At 39.9% G+C, this 17030-nt stretch overlaps 1 protein-coding gene across 14 annotated transcripts in view; it reads left to right on the top strand.

Moving 5' to 3' along the window:
- Positions 1 to 2144: 2144 nt before the first annotated feature.
- Mef2a (myocyte enhancer factor 2A) overlaps positions 2145 to 17030 on the top strand; it is a 151169-nt gene continuing 136283 nt past the window's right edge. For 4 of the 14 annotated variants that reach the window (XM_004852691.4, XM_004852685.4, XM_087188293.1 and 1 more), the window contains exon 1: positions 2179 to 2822. The gene's annotated coding sequence lies outside the window, so the exon portion shown is untranslated. Of the gene's footprint in view, positions 2823 to 3008; positions 3029 to 13705; positions 13784 to 17030 lie in introns of those variants that run through there. The other 10 variants (XM_087188294.1, XM_087188289.1, XM_021264757.2 and 7 more) reach the window with 6 other exon arrangements.

Below are 17030 nucleotides of genomic sequence, written 5' to 3'. Positions count from 1 at the left end.
GAGCTCAGAGAAGCCTTCCTTGATTCTCTTCCCTCTTAGATACTCAGTGCCTGTGCTCTCTGGTTCCTGGGGGAGCCTCTCACGGTGATTGTCAAGCTGTGTTTTAAGCTGTGTCTCTCCCCTATACCCTGCCAGATCCTTTGAAGGATAAAGGGCTGCTCTCCTTACCTCTGTACCTCAAGACCTGGGGCAAAGCTGAACCCTCACCAGCCAGACACATCGACACCTCAGCGCCCTTAAAAAGCTAGGTGAAGTGGGAGGACTGACACATAGCTCCTCAGAAGTTCCCTCCAAGCCAGTGCCACACATAATGGCTCATGGTCTACACCAAGCTGAGTGCTGGGAGTTGCTGGATACACTGGACTTCAGGTACAAGCTTTTGAGATCTGAACAGAGCCTGTGATGACTTCCTAGTTAGTTGCTGTAACTATTTTGTGCTCTGCTAATGTATTTTACAACAGCTGGGCCCCTTCCTTTTTTTCTTCCTTCTAACCTCTCGTTTCCTTCCTTCCTCTCCTCCTCTTTTCCTTCTTACTGCTCCCTGCAGTTCTTAGAGATGGCGTTGTTATGCAGGAAGTTATGCAGAAGTTCTAAGGTAACCCAAACACTGTTCATTTTCGCCTTGGCTGGACTCACAGCCAGGTTCTCTGCCAGCCTTCTGGGGTGACCAACAGCTCTGGGCTGGTTGGGAGGTGGACAATCTGGGCTGAGTGTCCTGTGTCCCAGGAGTCTCAGCTTCTGCAAAGGAAGGAATTGGAACAGAGCAGTGAGGGTGCAACCTCTTCTGGAACAGTCTGTGTTCATCACCCTTGCACAGTGAAGGGCAGGAGGGAAAGAGGGAACAGTTCCTCAGTAAACCTCATCCCAATTCCTTGACTTTGAAGAAAAAGTATCAAACTCTTCCCATTTTCCTGGAGCGGAGGTGCTAAATCCAGCTGTCTTTGCAGCCTCCGGCAGGTTAAAAAGCATGCATTTCCACACGACTTGCTGATTTATACCAAATTTTAACGTTTTTTAAAATTCTCCCTACAGTCCCTGTTGCTAGCTCCTCTGAACACCGAGGTACTCTGAGCAGACTTCCGGGCTCATTTTCCAGGGTCTGGTGTCTTGTGCCTCCTTTGTGTTGAGCTCTTCCCAGCACATACCCTCGCCCGACCTTGACGGAGGAAGCCAGAGAGTCTCCAGCTTACTTTGTTAACTTCCCAGTTCCTCTGCCCACCGCCTCTGTACATCTGCTTTGTTTTAAAGCGCTGTGCACAGGGTTAAATTTCTCACTTTCAAATGAAAATAACCATGGCCTCTGTGTCCACTGCATGGGCACCTTTGGGTGCAGATGCATGCAGTGTATCGCGGAGAAACTTCTAAGAGGGCAGTGGCTTTCAGGACAAAAGGGCCAAAACGGTTCAACTCCTATAGACTCTGGGCAAAATCAATAACTCCACAAAACACAACAGCTGTCCCAAGCACATCTCCTTTGCCCTTCTCTCGAAAAATCAATACGCAGAGTGATTAGGAGTTCACGTTATCAGCGGCCTCCTCTTTGAGCTCAGGGACCCTGACAGGTCACCTTGGCTGGTTCTTGGCTTCCCTTTCCTCAGTTGTAACACGGGAAGAGAAACTGAAGTCTACATCATTGGGGAAGTTGTAAGGATTAGATGAGATGCTGTATGTAAAATGTCCATCATACAATTTAGGGTTAAACCATAATAGATATTATTAATAGTCTAGATAAGCAGGTTGCTCCTCTCCTGGAACGTGGAGAGCTTGGCTGGCCAGGTGGAAAGTGTTCGTCCCCTTCTAGGACCCTTCAAGTCCTATTATCTCGGGTTGGGGTCCCAGAGGCCGCGCTTCCCAAATAGGGTGAACAGGCAGCTAGCCCAGCGCGAGCACAGGTGCGGTTCTGATCACAGCGATGGCGCGGTGAGCTGAGATCCAGAGGGGCCGAGCGCCTGCAGAGCGGGTAGCCAGGCTCTGCCCCTTGGGCGTGGCAGGTGGATGTCTGAGTCACGCCGAAGGACACCGCCTGGCACTGGACTCCAGGCGGCCGACGGACTGGCGCTCCGGCCCCGCCCCCAGGGCTCAGCCCCGCCCCCGGGCCGGGGGTTGGCTGCAGGCGCGGGCCACGCGCGGCGATTTGCCACGCTCCGCGTCACTGGAGCCGCTCCCGGCTCCGACTCCCGCGGGCCGTCCGGGAGGCAGCGGTGAGGAGGCGGGGTGGCAGGGTGCGACGCCGCGGGGCCAGGCCGCCCCGCCCTGGGAGGCGCCCGGACCCTCGTCAAGTGACCAGCATCCCTTCCAGAAGAACGCGGTCCTTCAGAGGGAAGCGAGCAGCAGCCTGTAGCCCGGGCGCCAAACCGCCGTCATCGCCTTCCTGTGCATGGTGATCCGTCACCACCCCCCCACCCCCCGGAAAACATAGTCCGCCCTCACGTCCTTGTGGAACAGGCTCGCCTCCAAACAGTGACTCTTTTGTGCCCGGACCCTTGTCTTTCTCTCTCCAAGTACTCTAGGACCCACGGAGGGGAGAAATCAGCCCTCAAGGGAAAGCCTTAAAGGAGAAACCAAAGAAGGAGCCGAGGGGCCCGGAGGGAAGGCTAGGCTGGCGGAGGGACACGGCGCGGAGGACGTAGTGCGCACGCGCGCCGCGAGGAACGAGTTCCGGTCGGGCCGAGGCCTGTCCCTAAAAATAGCCCCGGTGTGGGGATCCGTGCGCGGATGTCCCGGCGAGTCCCGGGCTGAAGGAGGCGGCTCCGGGCGGTGCGGAGTGCTGTGGCGGGCTGGGCTGCGGCGTGTGTGCGCCCGCCAGCTGCGCCGGAGACACGGTGAGGGCCGCGGGCGGCGGGCTCTGGCCTCGGGGCCGGGGGTGTCGGAGGGGGCGGTGTCTTGGTGAGGAGCTGGCTGGGGCTGGGGTGGGGGTGCTGGGGCGAGGGGCGGCGCGACGGATGCGGGTCGTCCGCGGGAGCCGGGACGAGGCCGTGTCCGGCAGGAAGGGGCCGGGGTCGCGAGCACGCGGCGGCCAGGCGTCAGGGTACGGGGAAGAGCGGCTGGTCGGGGTCGGCGGCGAGGGGCGAGGCGCCCGGAGAGGTGGGGGCGAGGGGCGGGGCCTGACGGGCGCCCCCGGGGTCCGCTCGGGGAGGCTCGGCTGCTGGGTTGGTCGCGAGCGGCTTCCCGCGGCCGGGGGCCGGTAGTGGACGTCGCTTCCTTGAAAGTTGAAGGAGTTCCCTGGGGGCCTCGGAGCTTTACGGGCTCCTTCCTGCTGCCCTCGGCGGCCGGGGTCTCCCCGAGGGGATTGACCCTGAGTGCAGGGCGCGTTCTCCCCGGTGGTCGGACTTGGAGAAGTTCCACACTTCTGCTTGGGGAGACGGTCGGTCTAACGGGCGGAACACCAGGGTCCGAAGTCTGCTGAGTGTGTGGGGTGTCGCCGCTGGGGTCGGTATTTGGGGCGGTGTCCCGGCCCGGGGGCACCTGCGGGTGTGGACGGCGTGGGCAAGCCACGCGGGGAGACGTCGCGCCGACCGGGAGGCTGCAGGGCGAACCTGTCTCCCCTGCATCCACATAGATCCCAGCACGCCGGGAGGTGCCGTGTGATAGAAACTTTGTCTTTTAGTTGGTTGTCGTATGTCTGTGAGCCGCGAGGGTTAAAAATAGGTAATAGGGCAAATAAGTTTTGGGAAGGTGAGCAAGTATTTTTTTCCCCGTGAAACTATAACTATAAAATTGTTGCTCAGACCTGATACAGATTTCCTGAGCTGTGAAGCGAGTCTCCTGTCATGATCGAGTGGGGAAACGTGTGTGTATATTGAATACAGCGTAGTGTTAACCTGTATTTTAGTTCACCATGAAATCAGGATTTCAACAACTGTGCTGTTACAAAGACCTGCTGTGATGTTAACAATAGCGTGCGTATTTTAAAGCAAATACTGTCTAATGTTTTTCAAGTTTTTAGCACAGCATGTTTGGCTTGTGTCTTGTATCATCCATTACTATATGAAGATGAAGTTCTTGAAAGCCATAATTAGGTGTGTATTACACAAGAGTACTTTCCCTTTAAGAATCCAGCTGTGTTGTTTTGGCAATTGCTAAGTACTCCAGTTGTCAGTTTTAAAATCTGTGTTACTTTGGCAGTACTTGAAGTCTGTGGAAAAGGTAAACAAGATAGTTTTTTTAAACATACAAAATGATATTTTAATAAGAATTTCGGAGATGAAGATAAAAATAAGTGTATTGTGCTATTATGACTTTCGTATGTGCAGTTTTTATTTTTGTATGTTTTGGAGAGCTCTGTCTTTAGTCTTCTTTTCCTGCTAATGGCAACTTGTGTTGTAGAGAAAGAATCAATGTTTGGCATCTAAAGCAGATGCCAAGTTAGAGTTTATATTATATGTAATGTTTATACAAATGTAATGTTTATAGACTCATGTCTATGTCATGTAAAACGGTAAGATTAGTATTTGTGGTATATGCTGATGCTTTCATTGACACTAGACTTACCTTTAATTCTCAATGAACATTGTTGCAGAAGTTGAGAAAATGTTATAGTAAATCCTCTAACGAGCTAAAACTAGTGATTTGAGTGTTTGTAAACTCTAGATTAATAGTTCTGTTGGAAGAGTGCTTCCAGTAGATGCTTACAGAAGCAGTCATTGCTTTGCAGTAACAGTGTTCTTGCAAATCATAATTACTTGCTTAGCTATTTAATTCACACTATAGTTACATAAAAATTAAAATCTTCTTCATATTGGAACAAAGGTGTTAAAATTACACTCACTTATCTCTTCCCATGACAAGTTTTTAAAAATTAAATTATTGGAGGTGATCAAGGGAAGAAAAATAGTTTATTGAGGCTCAAAAAATAATTGTCACTTGGTTGAATTATGGCTTGAGAATAATTCTTTCATGTAGAGCTTTAAAAAAATTGTTTCCACAATGGGTATGTGTGACAAAGATTTTTTTTTTGCAAATGTAATTGGGAATAATTTTTTAAAAACTGAATTATTTAAAATTGTGATGCTGTGTTTTTCCAGAGAAGATTCATTACAGCTTTGTATTTTCCATTTAGAATACAGTGGTGGTTCATATTAATGTTAGTAATATTCAGGTAATAACAGTGTCATTAATTGTTTGACTACCAAAAGTATTCAAGAATTGTTAAGTAATTATGGAAATGTTTATTAGAAAATGATTTTGAAGTTTGAGATAGATTAGCTTAATCTTCACAGTAGATTTTGTGTTCTGATGTAGGAGGAAGACATAAGCAAATTTGTTTTTGGAAAGTAGCATGCTTGTCAGTCACTTTTGGAAAGCCTTTTTTCCCCTCCCTTTACTGCTTTTAGTCTGGCAAGAGGAATTTAGTATTACATACAGTGGTGATGTGGATTTTCTGGGGGCATTTCAATTTTAAATACAGTGTTTTGTCTTACAGTCAGACCATGCCCCCACTTTTTGATTTGAAAGATATACTCATGGTACATATAAATGTTGGAAAGTCCAGTGTGAGTTTTATCAGTGAAGGGGCACCTGCAACTTTGTGAATTGAAAATGATCCCTATTGCTTTTTTTTCCTAGAAGAGAAAGGAAATCTGTAAATGTACTCAGTAAATTGAGAGGTATCTACTTTCATAATGTCTTAGTGGTAAAGTGTACTATACAGAAATTACATCAGTCTTTCAGCTAGATAACCTAGGACGAGAAGATTCTTTAACATGTGTTGATTTGCAGGCCTTCATAAAAGAAAGCTGCTTGGCTGTGCAGTCAGATCTTGATTCAAATACTAGCTTCCCTATTGACAAACTATGAAATACCTATATAACTAACTATGTAACTATAAAATGGAAATTATACCACCTGCCCCATGGTATTATTAGAATTTAAATGAGATGAGTGTAAAAGGTCCTAGCACATTGCCTGGGGTGTAATGTACAAAAATGCATATTGCTTGATGTCCCTTCCTCCTTTTCCCGCTTTCATTGCTTCCTTCCTGTGAAGATTATATACCATCTTGCCCAGTGTGTGTATGTTTATTGTTTGTGACCAAAAGAATTTCATATAATGGATCCGTACAGGAGAATGCTCATGTATTTGTTTTGGATAAAATATTCCGGTCTCTTTAATTCATTGTCAGATTAGACAAAATGTTCAGTTGTCTCTTCTACGTTAGATTTTTGATTTGCCTAGTTTGTGGCTAACCTCTATAATCTCCCCTACTTTAAAAAAATTATAGTTAAATATAAGTGCCTTCCCTATAGTCAGTGAATTATGTCTTTTAGAAATGATTTAGGAGAGTTATCTTTAAGATAACGATAATTAAAATTTGAAGCTAGAAACATTTTTATAACCAACCTGGAATAAGTATGCATAAAAATAACTTTAGGCTGGGGATTTAGCTCTGTGGTTCTCCCACCTGCCTCACAAGGGCAAGGTCCAGAGTTTGATCCCTGGTACTAAAAAAATAAATAAATAAAAGTCAATGAACCAAACCCTGAACCCTTTTAAAGAACAATAAAACATTTTAAAAAATAACTTTAGTAGGTAATTATAATTTCTTTATATTTCATCTTCTCTAATCTGTGAAACTAAATTATTTTATCCATGTATCCTCTGTGTACCCCATAATAAAAGGATCGTGTGTCTGGGTTATTATAATGAACAGTAATACAATCCCATTTGTTGATTGGTAAATCTCGTGCCTAGCATTGGCTATGTTGGCACTTACTTAACAAATACTATATTTTTATTAGGTACTTTATTTATAAATTTTAATTATATTTACTGAATTTAATATTTTATTTATTTTTAGTAGTTACTTAAGATGAAATATAAGCACATGAATTAAAAAATAGCTCATTTGTTAGGCGGAATACTGTATTTGGATATTGGTGTAAGATGACAGGCAGCTTCATCATTTTAACAACTGATGATGTGGAAAGCCAGAGGAATTAACATGGGTGGAAACAGATATTAATCAATCAAACTTCCAGTAAGTATCAACCAAGGCACATTTTATATGGCTGTCTTGAATTAATATTTTCTTACACAAAAATACAAACTTTATGGATTTTTAAAAACTATCATCAAGAAGTTTACGTGCTTCGAAATATATTTTCAGTAGTGAATGGTTAATTTAGACTATGTGATCTGGCCTTTTTTACCTGGTTATTTTTGTGACCAGCAGAATGCATATGGAGGTTGACTTGGATTCCTTTAAGGTGTGCCTTGTGACCTTTGGAAAAAAAGCTGCTTCCCGTTTGACCTAGTAAGATATTTTACAACTTTCCAGTTTCTTAAAAATAAGGTGGCTGGGCATGGTAGCACATGTCTGTAATCCTAGCCCTCTGGAGCTCTAGGAGGCTGAGGCAGGTGGATCACAAGTTTAAGCCCAGCCTGAGTAGCTTAATGACTTAGCAAGACACTGTCTCAAAATAAATAAAAAGAGCTAGGCATATATCTTAGGGTGAAGGCCCTGGGTTCAATTTCCATTGCCACTGAAATAAAATAAAGGAAAATAAAAATAATGTGCTCTTGTGTTGAGTAATAACTGTATTTGCCTGTCTCACCTTTCATCCTCACCCCCAGGAGTCCATTTACTTCATAAGAGATTGAAATTGTATTTCTAAAGTTCAGATTTAAATAGTGTTTATTAAAAAAAAAAAGTATGAAGGCATATAAGAGCAATAGAGTGGCCCTAATGTAAGGGATATGGGATTGGCCTCTAAAATCAAACTGCTAAGTGAAAATACCTACTTTTTTTTTTTTTTTGTATTAAATTCTTTTATTGGTACATTGTAGGTATACAACACAATTACATTTCTCATTGGGAATTGTACCTTTACATAATGCATCTTGGTTCTTATTTTTTCCCCATTCCTAGCCCTCCCTTCATGCCCTCCACCCTTCCCTATTTACAAAGACTTTATTTCCATATTTTCCATTTCTCATCAGAAAATACCTACTTTATTTCTCTATGTCTGTGTTCTTATTCACTACACATACTCTGTGTTCTTTGGCAAGTTCTTTGTCTTTTTGAGGGCTAGTGTGTAAAAGGATTATAACATGTATTTCATAGAGTTATTTTGATGATTAAACAAGATGTGTATTACAAAGCACAATAACTGACACAAAGCATACATTAATTTTTCCCTACTATTACTCTTATTACTACTAAAGCTACTGAAGTTCATTAATCCATGATTATTACTTCATAATATGATTCTGTCCTTCCCGTTGGCTTATTGTCAGCCAGTGCCCTTCAGTTTCTGTGCCTTCTTCCCTGAACAGGCCACATATCTTCATTCTGATGACTTGCACTTTATTTCTTTAGCCCAGGATTCTCTTGAGCTTGATATCTACTTAGATAGCTGGTTGGGATCTCAAGCATAATACAGTATTAACCATATGGCTAAAATATAGCTAGTTTTTCCTGTCCTCCAGCCTTCTTTCTTTTCACTTCCAAACCCTTGTGCCTCTGCTTGCCTTTTCTATCTCAGTAAATGACAGTATTCAAGGCAAAAGATGATAATGTTCTTGATTCTTTGCTTTATTCTCAGGTTTAATCCATCCACAAGTTCTTTTGTACTTTCACAGTTTATCTTGAGCAAATCTGCTGCTCTTAATGTTTACTGCCACTCCTTTTTCTAAGCTATCATTATTTGCATAAATTATTGTATATGCCTCCTGAATGGGTTTCTTTTTCTTGCTCCATACAACTTCTTTCTTCACATAGCATCTCTAAGGATCATTTTAAGAACTTAAATCAGATATTATTTCTCTGCTTTAAATCTTCTTGTGACTTCTCATTCTTCTCAAAATAGTACTCTTTTTCCCTAGACTAAATGGCCCTGAATGATCTTTCTCCTCTCGTCATTCTTCCTCCCATTCATTGAATAGCAGTCATGAAAGCCTCTCAGCACTCCTTCCACCCTCTATGCACTTTCCTCTTTTAGGACAGTTTGCACTTTCTTGACTGCCTGCCTGGGATAGTCTTCAAATGGCTGGCTCAGCCAGACCCATCTTGGCCGGCATCTCACTTTCTCACTCTGAGGCCAACTCTGCCCATCCTATTATTGTTGCACTCTGTCAGTTTATTCTCTCAACACAGTTTGTTCCTTTAAGACATTTATTATAATTTGTACATATCTGCTTTTTTCACTTACTGCTTTTTTTTTTTAGTGGTAATGGTACTGGGAATTGAACCCAGGGAACAGTGAGCTGCCATACCCAACCTTCCCCCACTCCCTTTTCTTTGAGAGAGAATCTCAGTAAGTTGCCCGGGCTGGGCTCAAACTTGGTATCTTCTACCTCAGCTTCCTAAGTAGCTGCTATACAGGTGTATGCCACTGCAGTTACTGCTTATTATGGTCTTTTTGCATAACTGCATGAAAACTTCACAAAGACAGAGGCTTTGTCTTATTCACGACTGTGTACTCAGGCATTACTAGCACATTGCCAGGCACTTAGAAAACACTAAATATTTGAATGAATACTTCTATATCTTTTTTTGCTGTTGTTTTTCCAATAGTTGGAAATGCCCTTTTGCTCATATACTTATTGAACTGTACCTTTCCTTTAAGTCCTGTCTGATTCATCTCATCTGTGATTCCAAGTTTTAATCTCGATGGACAGATTTTCTCTTGCTCATATGTGCTTCCAAAGCCCTTATATGGACATTATTTGCAAAGTAAATCCCATTTTAAAGTAATTAGAATATTGTAGTTGAAGTCCTTCTGCTAGGTTGGGTTTCTGTGTCAGGGACTAATTTGCACTGGAGTATCATAGTACATGATACTGAGTGAATTCTGAGAAAGCGTTAAAATGAGTAGAAGTTAATACTGAAATAACCAACCATAGACCAGTTTTCTCAAATCAGACTTGAAAATTTGTAAAGATACTTTCTGGACTATATGTCCTATCTTACATATTTTCCATGCGCGTTAACATATTTCCATCAGCATTATGAAGGAAGGAACCTAAGAGGTCTTGAGAAGTAGTGACATTTCCTGAGATTCGTTTCGTCTTCTTGCTGGGCATTGAGTAGCCATCTCGTCTGAAGGCTGTGTTTCTGCTTTGAAACGTTAGCCCTGCTGTTCCTCACTAACCAGCACCCTTCCCCATCCTTCTCTGTATTTGTAGAGTGGACAGTATTATTTCATTTACAATTTTAAGCTCCTTGATTACATCTTTTGGAGTATGGTAAAGATGCACATTTATTCATTTAAAATCAGAGAGACATTACTTAAGGCAAAGCCTCACAGACAGATACACAGGCATGGCTAGAAATGCCACATTAATGCTCTGTGTTTATTGCCTACAGGAAACCTCATATTAAACATACTACATAACATCACTGCATGTGTCACATATTGTAATGTAGTATCCAGAATCTACTTTAAAGATTTCTTTCTTTCCCTCTTTCTTTTTTCTTCTCCCCTTTTCCTTCCTCTTTTATTATAATTATTTTTATTACTGAATTCAGAGTAAATTACATACATTATGATCTTTTTACTCTTAAGTGCTTCAGTTGCTATCTCCTAAGAACAAGGACATATTCATACATAATCATTGTGTGGTAGATTCAAAATTTAATATTGATAATTTATATAGTTTATATTAAAATTTCTCTAGGTCTGCCAGAAATCTCTTTTTTTGCTACTGGGGATCGAACTCAGGTCCTTACACTTGCGAGGCAGGCGTGGTGCCACTGAGCTAAATCCCCAGCCCTGCCAGTAATAATCTTTAACACCATTTTTCCATTTTAATATTATACATTGTGTTTTAGTTACTGGTAGCTCTTGTATTCTTTAAATATGAAACAATTCTTCATCCTTTTCCTTTCCTTTCCTGACATATTATAGTCTTGAATAGTGTAGGCCTTTGTGTTGTAGTATATCTGTCAGTATGGAATTATCTTTTTATTTCTTTGTGATCACATTAAGGTTATGCTTTTTTGGTAGAAATCCATGTAAGTGATGGTACATCCAGGGTACAGTTTGACTATGGTGTTGGTGTTTACTTGGATCACTCAGTTAAAGTTTTGCGTGTTACTTTTCTCCATTATGAAAGGAGTCAAACAGGTATGCTGGGATGCATCTGTAACCCCAGGACTTTGGGAGTCTGAGACAGGATCCTAAGTTTGAGCCCAGCCTGGGCAATTTAGTGAGACCTGTCTCAAAATTTAAAAAATAAAAAAGCAGGGCTGAGGATGTGTAGTCTAGTGTGAAGGTCCTGGATTCAAGTCCTACTACAGGGGTAGGGGGGAAAGGAAAGAAAAGAAAAAGGGTCCTTGTTCCCTTTGTTATTGTTGAATAATTTTTGGGAGACACTATGAGGCACTGTTCACCCAAAAATGTGCACATCAGGGTTTTAGCATTCACTGATAATTCTTGCCTGAATCACTTATACAGTGGTTGCAAAATGGTTTTTTTCTGTCATTCCTTCTACAGTATTTAGTTGCCATTCTGTTCTGTTATAAAGAAGAGCTCTTCATTTTCGTTTGCTAATTTGATAGCAATATGAATTCATAGATTGTTCATTAAGTATGTTATGCTCTGTTACCTGTCTGTATTCATTTTGATGTTCTAAATGAACCCAAATTTGGTCAGTGGAAACTCCTGTAATTTAACTCATTGGTTGTTTTGACATGTCTTCACCATGGAGGGGGCACTTCCTTGCTTTCTGAAACAGTAAGAAATTTTAGGCGAATGTTAGGCTCTTTTGTTGCTGTCCTTAATCAGCCATTACTTCCAGTTTGCTTGCTTACTTCCTTGCTTTCTTACCTACTTTTGTTAATTTGTTTTTTAGTGGATAAGAGTATTTAGAAACCAAGAACTGGGCAGTAGGTGTGCTGTTGATACTGGAGTTGCATTGTCTTAGGGCTCTTTCAGCTTGTCTAGAAATTTTAATTTTATGTTGATTTCTTAGGCAGTAGATTGTAATTTTGCTTTATATTCCCACAACTCCTTAGAAGAAATCCTTTTCTTCTGACAGTGTTAACAGCCTTAAATAACTACTTTCAATTAGTTCTTCTACTTAATTCTACAGTGATTCTGTTTGTTTTCCACAACATATTCTAAGCTTTTTGGGAGTCAGAATCCTATTTTATGATTCTTCGGATGCTCAGTGAATATGTTCCACAGTACCTTGAACATGGATGATAGCCATGTGTTGTTTATAGTATATACTATAATTATAACAATGACTTGTTAACTTTATGACTCTTACGCTGTAATTATGCTTAGGTTTGTTACAGCATTTTAGCTAATTTTGTGGAAACCTTTTTCTGAGTGAGTTGATAATTTTTATGTTTTTAATGACTTTGCTGTACTAGAAGAAATGAAAAACTTTAAAGGTTTTTAACTTTAGATTTTAAACAACCTATTTCTTGAGATTAAAGTATGTAATTCAGTAATGTCAAAATGCCTAATCAGGGCATTGCTGTTTATTCTGTCTTGTTCTTTAGCGAGTAATAACCTTTCTGGGTATCACTTTAACTATAAATAACAAGATGATATCTAGATCATTTTAACCATTAGATTCTCTATGTCTAGTTAACATTAATTTTTTTATGTCAAGAATATTAAATGCTACAATGTACAGTGTATTTGCTCCTGAGTCAGGAGTAATCGGAATTGAATCTTTTGTAAGCATTTTGTTACTCTGGTTATTTCACTTTGGTCTTTATGACCTTATTTATTTGGTCCACTCAGCTAGGTGCTGAAGAGTATCTGTGAACAAGGCTTGGCGTTCACAGTCACATTGGGAATGTTTGTAAACCACTTTGATTTGGTTGCTTGATTTTGATGTGTGCTTAATGTGTACAGTGCAGAGTGCTGTAGGAGCTCATAGAAAGGGCAGTTAACCCAGGTTTAGGAAGACCAGGAAAAGTTAGTTCAGAGAAAGTAATATGTAAATTGAAGCCTGAAGAATGAATAGGACTTTTTCCTTGTGGAGAAGCATTTATTAGACTTGTGTTAAGGACAAGATCTCAGATTGTTTTGGAGAAACTCAAGAGAGTACAGTATGACTGATCAGGAAGTTCAAGAGAGCATAGGCACCAAAGAATCATGAAAGATGAAGCTGAAGGCAGTAGGAGGTCAGATTGTGAAGGGCCCTTAAGCTATGTAAAGGAATTTATTTATCTTAAGGAAAACTGAGGCATCTTAAACCTGGGAAGAAGTTACTTAAAGAGATAATGCTGACTGTGCTAGCCATGTATCTTAGTGGTAGAGCACTTGCCTAGAGTGCATGAGGCCCTAGGTTTGATCCCTGTCTCCACCGAAGAAGGATAATGCTGGTCATACTGTGGAGAATTGTTTGGAGAGAATTAAGACTTGGTAGGCAGGGAGCATGATTAGGAGTGTGTTAAATTATTTGAAAAGGTTAAGTGGCTTGGATTGTGATAATAGAGGAGGATTGATGGATTTGAGAGATAGAAAGGAGTTAGGACTACGGGACTCAATAATGAAGGATATGTTGAAAGTGAAAGAAAACCAGGGATAATGATTAGAGAAGAATGCTTCAATTTATGGCTTGGGCAATTTTGGAAAAAGTTGGCTAATTTATGGCTTGGGCTATTTTGAGAAGAATGGGCTGTTTATTGAAATGGGAAGCAAAGGAGAGAGGAACAGATTGTAGAGATGATGGCAGTGCCCTTCCAGGCAGTGCCCTGGAAGGATGTAGAGAATAAATAGAATGTATGAATTTACCCTTACAGGTGCAACAGATTCTGCAAATGACGTGACCTCGGGATTTGGCTGTGGAGTAGGTGTTTAAAGAGCAGCAAGAAGTGAAGGTATAAAGTGGTCAGGGAAGTGAGAGGATCATCAGTTTAAAAAGTCCTAAGGAGATGTCTGCCTTAAATTAAGGAACGTGTTTTAGGGAACCTGAAAGTTTTTGCTATTTGGATTTAGGAAAATAGAAACAAAAATTTTCAAATATTGTATTCTCAATAATACTGTCCTAGACAAAACCAAAAAGCTGCAAAGTTTTTTTTTCCCTAAACAAAGCAGGACACTATTTAATCGCTTCATATATTAAAAATACTCTTCAGTATTGGCTAAAAATTATGGAATGTATCAGCCATGTAAAAATGAGTAAATACTGACTATTATCAGGATGAATGCAATGAACATTTGCAGTCTTACCAGTTTTCCTTCTTCAGAGATAATCGTCTTAAATTTGAACTCATCTTTCTCTTTCATTTTTAAATGTCCCCTATTACTGAACAGTATGTTGTGTTTTGCATATTTTAAAACCTTATAAACTGGTATTGAACTCTGCAGTTCGTGTCTCAGCAAACATACTGTAGATACATATCTGTTCTCTTTAGTATAACAAGTTGGATATTAAGATTGTAACAAAAAGATGGAATGCTATGTCCTTCCTGAATCATTTTGAATTGCCATAGGAATTATAGTTTAGTTTTTGTATAAACTAGACTAGTATCATGAGTATTCCTTTTTAAAATGTTCATAGTAAATTATGTGGAATAATGTTAGATTTTTTAAAAGTTGAAAAAATAGTGTAGAATGTTTGTAAATACTCATTACCCAGCATGTGCTAATGTTGAACAGCATATATAACTAATCAAAGCTAGGAAAGTAATATTGATGTGATACTGCTAAATAAAGACCTTGTTTGAATGGCATCAACTTTTTTCCTAATAGTTCTTTTCTGTGTAGGATCTAATCCATATTGTATTTATTTGTTATGTCTCCTTAGTTTACTCAAGTCTGGTTTTAACTGTATTTTTCATGTTTTTATGGCCATGGTGCTTTTAAAGAGTATTGGTTATTATTTTGTACATTGTCTTTCAATTTGGGATGCTCTGATGCTTATAATTAATTTGAGCTTATGCATTTTTGCAGTGATACTATTGATGTAATTGTAACATACTAGGAGGTGTATTTAATATCAAGCATACATGATGTCACTGTCTTATTACTGGAGATATTAATCTTAATTGTTTAATTAAGGCAGTGTTTGCTGGTTTCTCCCCAGTAAAGTTAGTTTTTCTCTTTGGAATTGATACATATCTTTAGGGAGATACTTTGAGGCTATACTAATTTCCAGTTTCTCTTCATACTTTCACCCATTCATGTTAGTATCCATTAGTGGAATTTATCTGAAATATAAATTATTACTGCACAATTTACCTAATTTTGGGTTTTGTAGTTTCCTTCCTTTTTCATTTACAGTGTTGTTATTCTTCTATACTGAGAAATGTTCCTTCTCCTCCATTTATTTATTCATTTGTTTATATCAATATACATTGAAAAGATAGTTGTTCTATAGATTATAACTTGATGCTGTCGTTTATTTTATTACTCACATTGTCCTGCTTGGCCATTATGCTTCTTCCAGTTGGCTCCTGTGGCTGCTGTGCCTTACTAACCTGCCTCCATCCCTTTTAAAGCACTTTCTTTCTTCCTGTATTGCAAGAAACTTCAGGCTCATCTTGTATTTTACTTACCCCAACCCTGGAATTATCCTCTTTTTCAGAGCCCTGGCTTATTTTTTGGAGGACGTTTAGAGACCAGTGTCTGGGTGCTAGCATTGTTCATTGCTACAGTGGAGTTTTTTTTTTCTTAGCATGTAGAGCAAAGATATAAATATATGGGCGTATACTGACATACACATCTACAGTCAGTTCTATAACATGGTGTGTGTGTTTCTAAAAATCATGTGCTATGCAAAAATCCTGTGAACCTGGTTCATAGGATTATTGAAGTTAGGGAAACAGCACTCACAAACTTTGTCAGTGACACATTAAAAGGAAGGACAAGAACTTAATTAAAATAGCATGATTTTAGACTTCTTCAGTCATTTACAAATACTTAAGTACATAATAAATATAGCACTTTACCATGAAAATGATGTGGTTTGCTTATGTGTCCCACGTGTTGAATTATTGTGACATGGTGAGAGAATTATCAGAAATCAGATGAAACACAATACCAGATGTGGATGGATGTGGCTAGTGACGCAGGTGGTAGACCAGCTCCTTCAAGTCATTTCTCCCTTGGATCTCTTGCAATTTATTCTTCATTTCTATAATAATTTTCTCCCATTTCTTAGCTGAGTTCAGTCAGCTCTTTTAATTTTTCTTTGTATTTTGTCCATTTATGTTTTTAGATTCTGATTCAGAGTAGTTACTATGCTCCTTAAATGCTTGTTTCCATATGTTTAATTCTGTTTGGAGTATTTTTTTTTCCCATTAAGTTTATTGGTACATTTTAGGTATAAAATAGTTACATTCATCATTGGGATCGTGTACCTTTACATGAGTATCTTGGTTCTTTTTTTTTTCCCCTTCCCCTGCCCTCCCTTCGCCCCCTCCACCCTTCCCTATTTGCAAAGACTGTGTTTCCATTTTTTTCCTTTTCTCATATTTTTTCTTTTCCTTTTTTTCCTTTCCCCTACCCCTCCCACTTCCCCTGCACCTTTAGATCTTTTCTTCCTGTTACACAATATCAATTATACATTTTTAAAACTACAGTATCAAGATCTAGGAGACATTACCACAGATTTTACAGAATTTAAAAGGATATAGAAAGCATATTTCAAAAATCTTTTTTGAAATCAGTTGGACAACTTCTAAGAAGTATCTTGGAAGACTAATGAAACTGACTCTGGAGGAAATATATTGGTACAGTAGAAGCAAAATCTTTATATGTTGATGAAATGATCATCTACAGAGAAAATACTAAGAAATCTCTAGGAGTCCCTAGAACTTGTATTTGAATTTAGCAGGATTAGAAAACACAAGGTATATATAAAAATTCAGGTCTGTGTATACTTGCTATAAATGAAGAACTGGATATTGAAATTTAAAAGTTATGTAGGAGTACAAAGGACCCAGAAAAGCCAAAAACAAAAACAAAAACAGTGTTGGAAGACGTTTAGCACCCAATTTGAAGACTTCTTCTAAAGCTACAGTAATCAAGGCAGTGTTGGTGTAAGGAAAGACAATATAGATCATTTGAATAAAACAGAGAATCTAGAAATAGAACCACGCATATATGGTCCACTGAGTTTTG

Source organism: Heterocephalus glaber, unplaced genomic scaffold (genome assembly GCF_053883595.1).
Source record: "Heterocephalus glaber isolate CG9 unplaced genomic scaffold, H.glaber_assembly_v1.0 deba00001531, whole genome shotgun sequence".
NCBI classification, from domain to species: Eukaryota; Metazoa; Chordata; class Mammalia; order Rodentia; family Bathyergidae; genus Heterocephalus; species Heterocephalus glaber.
This window is presented reverse-complemented; position numbering and strand designations above follow the sequence as displayed.